General features: G+C 39.5%; 1 protein-coding gene across 1 annotated transcript in view; it reads right to left on the reverse strand.

Moving 5' to 3' along the window:
- LOC135099786 (uncharacterized) overlaps positions 1-9,781 on the reverse strand; it is a 28,122-nt gene extending 18,341 nt beyond the window's left edge. The window contains exon 1 of the mRNA XM_064002302.1: positions 9,502-9,781. The gene's annotated coding sequence lies outside the window, so the exon portion shown is untranslated. The remainder of the gene's footprint in view (positions 1-9,501) is intronic.
- Positions 9,782-11,362: the final 1,581 nt, after the last annotated feature.

Here is an 11,362-nt window from a genome sequence, read left to right on the forward strand (position 1 = left end):
GTGAACAGAGTAGGGCTGAGAGAAAGAAGAAAGTCTAGTGCAGCAAGGCCACAGGAGGAGGGGAGGCATGCAGTTAGCAATATCAGAAGAGCAGTTAGCATGAAAATAACAGTAGAAGATAGCAAGAGATGCAACATTGTGGGAATGAGAGAGAGGTGCACGACAGTCAGTTAGAGGAAAGGAGTTTATAAGATGAAAAATTTTGATTCCACCCTGTGTAAAAGAATGGTATGAGTGGAACCCCCCCCCCAGCCTACATGTGAAGCATGTAGGCCACTGTAAAGTTGGTGGGGTGAGAAAAACTGGCAGAGATGACTCAGAATGCCTAACTTCATAGTTGTTTCAGCTAGAGACGAGTTGTTAAGTTTCCAGTTTAGATTATAAGTAAAGAGCAAAACTGAGGATGTTCAGTGTAGAGCAGTTGAATGTCAATGAAAAAGATGGGATAATTATCTGGAAGGTTGTGCTGAGTTGATATATGGAAGAACTGAGTTTTTGAAGCATTGAACAATACTAAACTAAGTTTGCTCTGTCTCAATCAGAAATTCTAGAGAGATCTGAAGTTAGGCATTCTGTGGCTTCCCTGCAAGAATTATTTACTTCCTGAAGGGCTGGACATCTACAAAAAGACATGGAAAAGTGCAGGCCGGTATCATCAATGTAGGAGTGGATAGGACAAGAAGTTTGGTTTAGAAGATCATTGATGAATAATAGGAAGAGACTGGGGTGAAAAGACAGAACCCTGAGAAACACTACTGTTAATAGATTTAGAAGAACAGTGACCGTCTACCACAGCAGCAACAGAACAGTCTGAAAGGGAACTTGAGGTGAAGTTACAGAAAGAAGGATAGAAGCTGTAGGAGGGTAGTTTGGAAATCAAAGCTTTGTGCCAGACTCTATTAAAAGCTTTTGATATGCCTAAGGCAATAGCAAAAGTTTCATCAAAATCCCTAAAAGAGAACCAAGACTCAATAAGGAAAGCCAGATTACCAACAGAGTGGCCGTAATGGAACTCATACTGGCAATCAAATAGAAGGTTGTGAAGTGATAGATGTTTAACGATCTTCCTGTTGAGGACATATTCAGAACTTTAGAGAGGTAGGTAATTAAAGCAGTAGGGCAATAGTTTGAGGGATTAGAATGGTCACCCTGTTTAGGAATGGGCTGAATTTAGGCAAACTTCCGGCAAAGGAAAGGTAGATGTTGACTGACAGAGTTGCAAGAGTTTGACTAAGCTGCAAGCAAGGAGGCACAGTTTCGTAGAACAATAGCAGAGACCCCATTAGGTCCATAAGCCTTTCAAGGGATTAGGCCAGCGAGGGCATGGAAAACACCACTGCAAAGGATCTTGATGGGTAGCATGGAGTAGTCAAGAGGGTGGAGGAGTGGGGAAAAAAGCCCTGTGTCATCCAAGGTAGAGTTTTTAGCAAAGGTTTGAGTGAAGCTCAGCTTTAGAAATAGATGAGATGGCAGTGGTGCTTCAGTTTGAAATAAGGGAGGGAAAGAAGCAAAAGTTATTAGGGATGTTTTTGGCTAGGTGCCAGAAGTCATGAGGGGAATTAGATCTTGAAAGATTTCGACACTTTCTATTAATGAAGAACAGTCACTTGTTTAGGTCATACTGATACAGGTTGTTCTGGCTGGACAAAGCTGTGTACTGCACAGGAAATGAACGGGTCAGGCTTGACTACTTTTACATTTTTATGCATATGAACATATATAAACCTTATTTATCAATGATATAGAATTTTTTTTTTTTTTTATGGCAACCCTGCATTTGATACAGATAAACATAACATCCTCATTAGTAAAATGCACCACTATAGAATTTGCAGCCCTTTGCTTTCCTGGTTTAAAGATTACTTAACAAATCAGCATTAACATATTTTCTTTAGCAGTGAAAAATCATCTCATACCTCAGTTATTCTTGGTGTTCCCCAAGGTATCAACCTATACTACTTCTAATAAACATCAATGACACATCTAATACTTTCTCTGAATCTGAAAGCATTTTGTTTGCTGATGATATGACAATATACTGAACAAGATCAAACCTGGGTCAACTTGCACATAATGCCACTGCCTCACTATATCAATATCAAATAAAGGATTTCAAGCCACTAGATGTAATGAAAATCCTTCTGTTATATTCACATGTATTCACTACTAATCTACTACAACCTATATGGTGCACAACATTCCTTAATTATTTAACTCATTCATTGCCAAAAAAAAAAAAAAAAAGCTGTAAGAGTTTAACTAAAGAGCAATTATCTAGAACACTGGTTCTTAACCTTATTTGGATGTGACCTCAAAATCCTGTCCAGATTGACCATGGCAACCCATATACTTTTATAAACACTTTTTTATTTAAAATCAATATTAGATTTAAGAGGCAAGAGTAGATGTAGACTGTTTCTTGTCTATGTCTCTATGATTTGCTTAGACTTAGAAATTAATGACTTAGGTATTCTATACACAGGATTATTACTTTGATATTTTGAATAGGTATGTTGGGGAACAAATTGTGCACATATCCTTGATGACCCATTGAAATGACTTGGTGACCCAACTTTGGGTTGCGACCCAGAGGTTGAGAACCACTGATCTAGAGCATACAAATCCACTCCTCAAACAGACTAAACTTATAAAACTAAATTATATAACTAAACTTGTAGTAGCTACACTCATGTATATAAATAAAAATCAAATACATAACTACCTCATGATTATAGTACCTGTCATCTCAATAATTTAAGTCTACCTCCTCACCACCCTTCAAAGTTTCAATACAACTATTTACTTTGGGTCTATCACATAGAATTCTACCCCTCCCCAAATTCAGGACGCACCCTCCCACAGCACATTTAAAAGTGGGTAAAAAAAAAAAAAATCACATCCTGATCACTTGGTAATTAACTTTCTACCTTACTATGATTTCCAAGATTTAAAGTATTATTATTGTTGTTGTTATTATTATTATTATTATTATTATTATTAATTATTATTATTAATGTTACAATTATTATTATTATTATTATTATTATTATTATTATTTATTATTATTATTGTTACAATTATTATTATTATTATTATTATTAATATTATTGCTACCACCCAATTAAACTCTCCGTGATATTTACAAATCACTTTTGCCTGAAAAGTTTACATAGATTTATATAATGCTAGCTCTAAGTTTCCACTTGTGCTAACAATTATATGCACATCTAATTTCATAAATGGATAACTATTAGCTGTGAATAAATGTTCCAGATGTTTTATCTCTTCCCAGGAATTCCAGTATAATATTATGTGTCACTCTGTTAAGCAGGATTTCTTGATTCTGAAACCTTGTTGAAAGTCATTTAGTGGGGCTAACTTGGTAGTGGACTGAGGGGTAAAATTAAAATAATCTTATTGGTAAATGCAAATTAAGGAACTACATTATAGCCATGAAATTTAATACACCGATGTTTACTAAAATAAATGCAAAAGTGTAAAAATCCTGGCATTATCACCTTCACAGCACCATTCTTCAACAATACAGCATACCTGCTTCGGCCAGCACTGCCACTCTCAGTGCTGCCTTATGCACGAGATGAAGCATACAACAAACACACTACCGCTACCGGAAGGAAACACGTCATGCGTGTTTTCTAATCTATCACTGTTTGTGCCTTCCCTGCTAGTGAGTGGCGATGACATATTGCAAACGTCACAGAGAAGGGCACTGAGCAGGCACTAGCGTCAATCAGCCACGCAGTAATGGCCGGTGAGCCGGTGACTCTGTGAGACACATATCAAACCTGTATTATCCACGAACTTTGTCATATGCTCCATGCACACTAATGCCACCAGCACCACTCCTTACATTTGAAGTTTCGCTTTGCTGTCTGGGTCGCCTCCTGGCAGGTATCTCTCTCATTTTGTGGTGGCCACGTGCTATAACCCAAACCCATGCACGCCAAACCAGTGTTACCAAATTTTCAGGACGAAAATGTGCTAGACGTGCTGTGAAAATATGCTAACTCTACCCAAAATGTGCTAAATATAATATTAAATTATGCTAAAATTATGCTGACTCATTATTAGCCAAACATAATAAACCGAAAGATATATTAAAACAACAATGCATGCTACTTAACATATTTTAATGGAAACAGGCCTAATTGATATAACCCAGATGGCCTACTGAATAAAACTCAAATGTTAAATAAATGAAGAGCAGCTTCGCAAAACAGATGATGCCAAGAAACTTTAAAAGAAAAAAAAAAAAAGACATTTTCAGTAGGACTATGCAAAATTACCCATTAAAGTCGGGTTTCAAGAAAACTTTTCTCCAAATAAAACTTAAGGTTTTATTGGCCAAGTTGGCCAAGTTCATTATTACTTACTGATCACTATGCCACCGAGGGAATATATTCTTACCCATCAACTTGATCATATCTTCTGAAGGCTGAAATTTTACACACTCACCTTGATTCCCTCTCCACTTACGATTTCATTTGCCAGACTGCTGTTTTTTGAGTCTGTTTCCTTTCTCTGACTTTTTCAAAGTAACCATTGAAGATATTCTCTCACAGTCTGCATTAGATACTGGTATGGTTAATAATGCTTTAACAAGTTAGGAGTAGTGGGTATTTCCCCGTGTGACAGATTTTAGACCAAAAGATTTTTGTCAATGTCAGTGGCAGCATTCTGTGAGAGAATATTCTTTGCATCATCACCTAGGACTGGTAACCTCCATTCATCATCCAACTTTTGTTCATCTTCATCTCTAAGAATTCCAGGAATCTTAGCACTGATATTTGCAACAGACATATTACTTCCACTCATTATTTCTTCAGGATCAAGCACAGAACAGATATCAGAAAGAACTGCAGAGGTAAGCGCTGCTGAAGCAGAATGGCCAGTTGTACCAGAAACTGAAGCAACCGCTCAAACATTTGATTGGTACTCCTCAAGTCCCTCTTACTGGTTGTTGTCTCCTAGAGTCGTGCAAACTTAATGGCTCCATAGATTTTATTAGCTGGTAAATGGTAGGCCTGGTTCTTTGGATCTAGTTTTACCACTTCAATGATTGGTCCCTTGAGAGTACAGGGTTTGAAGAAACAACTGAGGATCTGAACATAGAGCTGAGGTGAGTCCTTAACTAAACGATGTACCATTGAGTGAGAACTTTGGAAGTTGGTATTATATTTATCAGTCAGTTATAAAACATAATCCAAGAACTGAAAGTAAAGATAAGGGTTTGAAAACTGACTGTAGAGGAATTCCGAAGAAAGCAATCAGTCTTCTGTGTGGGCTAGCTGAAAGTACATATGCAAAACATTCCACTGTTCAAGAATCCTAGAAATACATGCACTTAGCGAGAGCCAACGAATGTCATTTAACTTCAGAATTCTGTGTTGCTGAGCTTACAAAAATTCCTGAAATTCTTTAAAATCCCGAAGCCTCTTGCTGGAGTGACTGAAATAGGAGTTACATTCTCTCAATAATTGTTCAAGTGGCTTTGGCAAAAGTTTAGTTGAATGACTAACTGCTAAAGAAAGTGAATAACATACACATTTCACTGTTATGATGCTGGGGTTCTTTTCCTTTAATCTACTAACACTGCTGTTATTGCCTCCGAACATGACATTCGTTGTGTTTGCGGCAAACCCAATACACTTTGACCAGTCCATGTTGTACAACTGAAGCTGTTCACAAAGTAATTTAAACAAGTCTTCAGCAGATTCGCCCTTCAGTGCAGGTAAACCAAGAAACCGGGTTACTATCTTCCCCTCAACTGAGTCATAATACTTAACAACTATTGCCATCACAAATTCTGTCCAAATGTCTGTTAACTCATCAATTATTGATGAGAAGTAGCAGGACTCTCTGATCTTTTCTAATACTTCCCCCTTTAAATTTTGATGCAAGGCCATTTTCAACAATTTCATTATTTGAAATATTGAAACCGATTTTGAAAGCGGTTATTATGATAAAATTTATTCCAGACATAGCAAAATTATGCTAGAGTTATGCTGAAGAGATCATTTATGCTGGAAATAATGCTAGATACTTAATTTGAGTCTAAATTATACTAAAAGCATAAAATTATGCTAAATTTGGTGACAATGCACCAAATTCTCATGATCTTGATCTTGATTCTACAGGTTTAGATTCTTGATTTATTATATAATCTTCGGGGCAGCAGAACTGAAGGCGCGCAATTCAGTATGTGAAGAAAATCTTGGTTTATAAAGTGTAATTCCTGTTGTGGCTCTATGAGTATTAATAACTTCACCTAGTTGCATTGCATGTAATAATTCTCTCAAATATGGTGGGTGGCCTGTAATCAAGACGATGTGTCAAGACACAACTCAAATTCCTCCTGTAAAAGCAACTCTTTGCTTTTACAGGCAGCTAGTGGAGCTCCATCAAAACAGGAGTAATTGTCTCTCTTAGTGGGTTTTCTTTAATTAATCTTGCAACTGTTTAATATCTTCTGTAACTTCCTCAATTGGAGCTTTGGCAGATAATGATAGAATTGCAATAATCCACCCTTGATTTAGTATTGTTAATCACCAATTTCTTGACTGAATCTTCATACAGGTACCTGTTGATAAATGCAATGTTTCTAAGATGACGTCTACCAATCCTAACAACATAATTTACCTGGAATTTCAGAGTGGAATCTAACAACATTTCCAAATCACGAACACTTTTAACAATATGAATTGCATTACCGTTTATAGCCATATTAATAGTACCAAAATTTCTTAAACTGCCTTTCTTTTCCACAAGCATGGATTCTGTTTTCTTTTCAATTAATTTCAGTTGCTTCATCCAGTCTTTAACTGACTTAATACCATCATTTATCTTTGCACAAGTGTTCTCGATATTAGTGACAGAAAAGTAAAGCTGGGTATCATCAGCAAATAACTTAAATCCTACACCATGTCGTTGTAATTGATTTGATTAGGCAATCGTGTAGATACAGAATAAGACAGGGCCAAGTACACTTCCTTGTGTAACTCCTCTCAATAGAGCTTCCTTCATATGAAGAAAAACAATTTTCAATTTGCACACAATAGCTCCTATTTTGTTAAAAGCTTCCTAGGTATTTCAATGCATCATTATCTACAACTCTAGTGCCCCTCAGATCTTTCTCAAGCAAATCATGGACCACAGTATCAAAAGCTGCACTAAGATCTTTAAGAAATAGTATAGCACATTTACCCTCATTCATCATTTCTAATAAGCCATTCATTACAGAGAGGATGACAGATTCGGTAGAAAATCCTGGTCTGTATGCAAAATAACAATAAGGCAAGACTGGACCTTCTCTAAGTGTTCCATCAACTGTTCAATAACTACATACTCCAGCAACTTAAACAAGGGCTGGGAACTTAGATCTTGACGGTCAAATTTCCCTTTGAAGATCGGTTTCATGACAGCCTGCTTTTTAGATTCGAGAAATTTGCACAAAGAAATACTGGAATTGACTATCCTTAGTACGAAGTCCATGAAACTAGAGAAATCATCAGTATTCACAATTTCTTAAACATACATTGGGCCTATGCCACAATATCTTTTCTTAGCCTTCGATTAAAAAGTCAAACAGAATTCTTCTTGATGGTCTTGATACACTGTAATTTGCTGTTTACATCAACATCTACATCAACAACAGAAAGAAGAGGCATAATGTTCACAAGTCTAGATACAATATTCATAATCTTGTTTTAGAAAATAATGCAAAAGGCATGCGCCAAAACTGTGTCACATAAAACACCCGGTAGCTTTTTTTTCAAAGTAGTATTAGTAAGACTATTAAAAAGTTGATATGATTTATTCATGTCTGATCCTGCCTCTTGAATTTTCGTATAATAATAGTTTCTTTAACTTGTATTTAACCATTTATTATATCAGTTAAGAACATTCTTGTAATCCTCCCAGGCTACAACCCTTCGTTGAGCCATTTACGTTCCTTGCATCGTTTTTTTATCTTTTCACCGACAGGATTTCATCATTAAACAAGGGAAATCTATCTTTAACAGTAATGCACTTTCGTAAGATAGGACACTGATTGTCACAGCGAGGCCTAATCATCCAGTTATAGGCAACTATAAGGCAATCCACACAGATTTGATAGACAAATTATTAAGAACACTCACTGCATTTATCTTCATCAAACTTTTGACTAACTTCACTGAGGAATGTTACTGCAGAGAAACCAGCTTTATGTCTTAAATAGATTTTTAGTGACCTTATTTTTTTTGCTAGTAGAAATTTAAATGTAATGAACTTGTGAGCTGGAGAAATAGTATACTCATGTTCAACATCCACCCACCCCACCCCACATCCATCCAGGTTGTTTACATTGTCCAACATAAGGTCTGTTGATAAAGTTGGGGAACTTTTTTTTTTTTTATAGCAGATAAGATTAAAAAAACTCACAAAAGAAAACTGTATTTTGGTTTTCATGATCCTCCATCCATGTATTAGAAATCGTCAACAATAAAAACATTAAAAGAAACCATATTGCTGTGCACGCCCCTTCATCCTTCAGGCGCCTTCAGGTACACACCATTGCAGCAGTCCAGGACAGTCAACATACACATTAGTGATCCGCAACTGCTGTTTGTTTGCCTAGTAGGGGAGAGGCACACCCACACGGCACCTGTCTAGACTCAACAGACTACTGAGAGAGGGAAAGGCAACAAAACAGTCTCACTGGAACTCTTGTCTTTATTCCCCGCACAGAGCAGTACCACAGGAAACGAGGCACACTAACACGCTACATACAGTACGAGTAAGGCTCGCACCACCGGATCTCACACAGCAAAGCGTCTCTTTTGCTGGGTAGAGTGTCCTACCTCACAGTACAGCAACACTGCACAGCACACTAAAGCTACAGTTTGCCAACAGCGTCGCACAACTGTCTCCTCCGGTGGTCCACGCCGTCACAGACCACGCAGGTGTCACACACACACCTCAGTGTCAGGTACTCACTGTCTCAGTCTGCTAGGGTACACAATCCTCACAGCATGCTCCGGGACGCAGTCACGTAGTGGCAACAGCAGGCGACTAGAGTCATAACGTAACACAAGGAGGGGCGCACTACAGGCTGTCGGCACAGGTGTTGCGTAGACGGAACACGGGCTCTCTCTCTCTCTCTCTCTCTCTTGGTGGCTGCCACAGTTCCTTATAAAATGCCGGTCCCTCCGTGACTGGCCAGTACACTGCTGCTCTCCTGACCAATCACCTTCCATGCCACTTCCGGTCTCTTCAGGTTGCCTCAGCTTGCAGCTCATGCATCATTGCCAATGCCTAACTTTACCACCCGGCGGCACAGTGCTACCAACGTCACCCCTCCCCCCCTACCGCAACACTATCCTCCCCTTCGAAATAGTCATCCTGACTATTCACTGTCACTATCATCACGCTGATAATCTTGCAACCATAACGGTCTTTTCCTCATCCTCCTAGGGTGACGCGGTGATGGCACACACCTACCTCCACAGCGTCCTTGTCACTCACTCCTTCGGCTGCCGGGAGAACAGCATCACTGCCCACTGAGTCGGCTCCCGCTTCCTCATCAGCGCTGCTGTTCTCACTCTCCGGCGGCGAGACAGGTCCTCTTGTGTCCCACGTAAAGTGGCCTTCTTCCAGGGCTATCCACAAATGGTCCACGTGTACCACGTGCGGCCGCTTACGTGCGCCGCTGTCCTGCCAAACCTCTCCCTAGGACAAATTTCTCCTGCGCATGCGCATCATATCAAGGCGACAGCATCAAAACATCACCCAGATATCTTATAATATAAGATATATTATATAATACGTAAATATATATTATATATTTACGTATTATCAACTACTTTTGAGGTTTTATTGGCAAATTACTATTACCTTTTTGTATGTGGGTATGTAAGTATAGGAATGGGGCCAGTAAACAAGAGTAGTGAGTGATAACAGAGCACCAAAATCTTCCTCCTTTGCATATGTCAAGCCATATCACAATGTTTTATATTTATATATTTTACATATTATCAACATCGGAATGGAATTATTAATGTCTGTGGAATATTTTAAACATAAAACAAGGTGGTAGGACTTGACATATGCAAAGAGAGAAGATTTTGATGCTTTGTTATCACTCACTATTCTTGTTTACTTGATGCATTCCTATCTTAAGATATTCCACAGGCAATGAAGCACTAGTAATTTGTCAATAAAACTCCATAACGATGTTGATAATGCGTAAAATACATAACATGGTGGTAGGACTTGATACTTGCACAGGGAGAAGATTTTGGTGCTCTGTTATTACTCACTGCTCTTGTTTTACTTGCTCCATTCCTACACTAACATCTCCACATACAATGAAGCAATAGTGATCCGTCAACAAAACCTCAAAAAAAGTAGTTGATAATATGTAAAAATAAATGAAATACCAGGGTGATGTTTTGATGCTGTCGTCTTGATATGGTGTGCATGTGCAGTGGCGTCACCCAGGAGATATTTGGACCCGGGAGAGATCTGGCACGACACCGCCACTGATCCTGTAGGTTACTGCTAACTCTGGAGATTCGGGGCAAGGCCTCGCTTCCTCCAGGCGTTAAACAGCCAGACGTGATCCCCCACGGCATACTGAGCGTCCCTGGAGTGATGTTGATACCAGCGGGACCTAGGTTGTCCTGTCAACCGGAGATTACCCACCACTTGTCGCCGTGTAGCGTCCATCCGTCGCTGTAACTCTATTACAAACTCAGGCGCTGTCCCTGGCAACTCCTCCCCCCTGGTGGTCGTCCTGTAGCCAAGTCTAGCAGCAAACGCATCTCCCGGCCAAACATTATCCGGGCCGAAGTGTAGTCTGTGGCCTCTTGTTGCGCCGACCAGTACGCCATCAGGGTGAAAGGCAGCCGCAGGTCCCAATCCTGCTGGTCCGAACTGCAGTACTTGGTCAGTTTCTCCGCCAGTGTCCTCTTGAATCGTTCAACCATGCCGTCACTTTGGTGGTGGAGAGGCGTAGTGCGAATCTTGTGCACCCCCAACAACTCACAGCACTACTTGAAAACCTGGAACTCAAACTCCTGGCCTTAATCAGAGTGTAGTTCTGGGATCCCAAACCTGGTGAAAAACTCTCACCAACACACTAGCCACGCTCTCTGCCTCATGATCCGGGATCCGGTTACCTCGAGGTGTAAAAGGCAGTGATCCAGCAATATCCACCGCCACCCGCTCCATGGTTGCATTGGACTAATAAAGCTGGAATGAAGCGCGTGTATGGCGTGTGAGACCTTTCTTGGCAGCACAGGCGCAGCATAACTTGCACCACTCCTCCACATCCTGTCTCATGCTGACGAAGGCGGCAGAG

This window comes from Scylla paramamosain, chromosome 4, assembly GCF_035594125.1.
Source record: "Scylla paramamosain isolate STU-SP2022 chromosome 4, ASM3559412v1, whole genome shotgun sequence".
NCBI classification, from domain to species: Eukaryota; Metazoa; Arthropoda; class Malacostraca; order Decapoda; family Portunidae; genus Scylla; species Scylla paramamosain.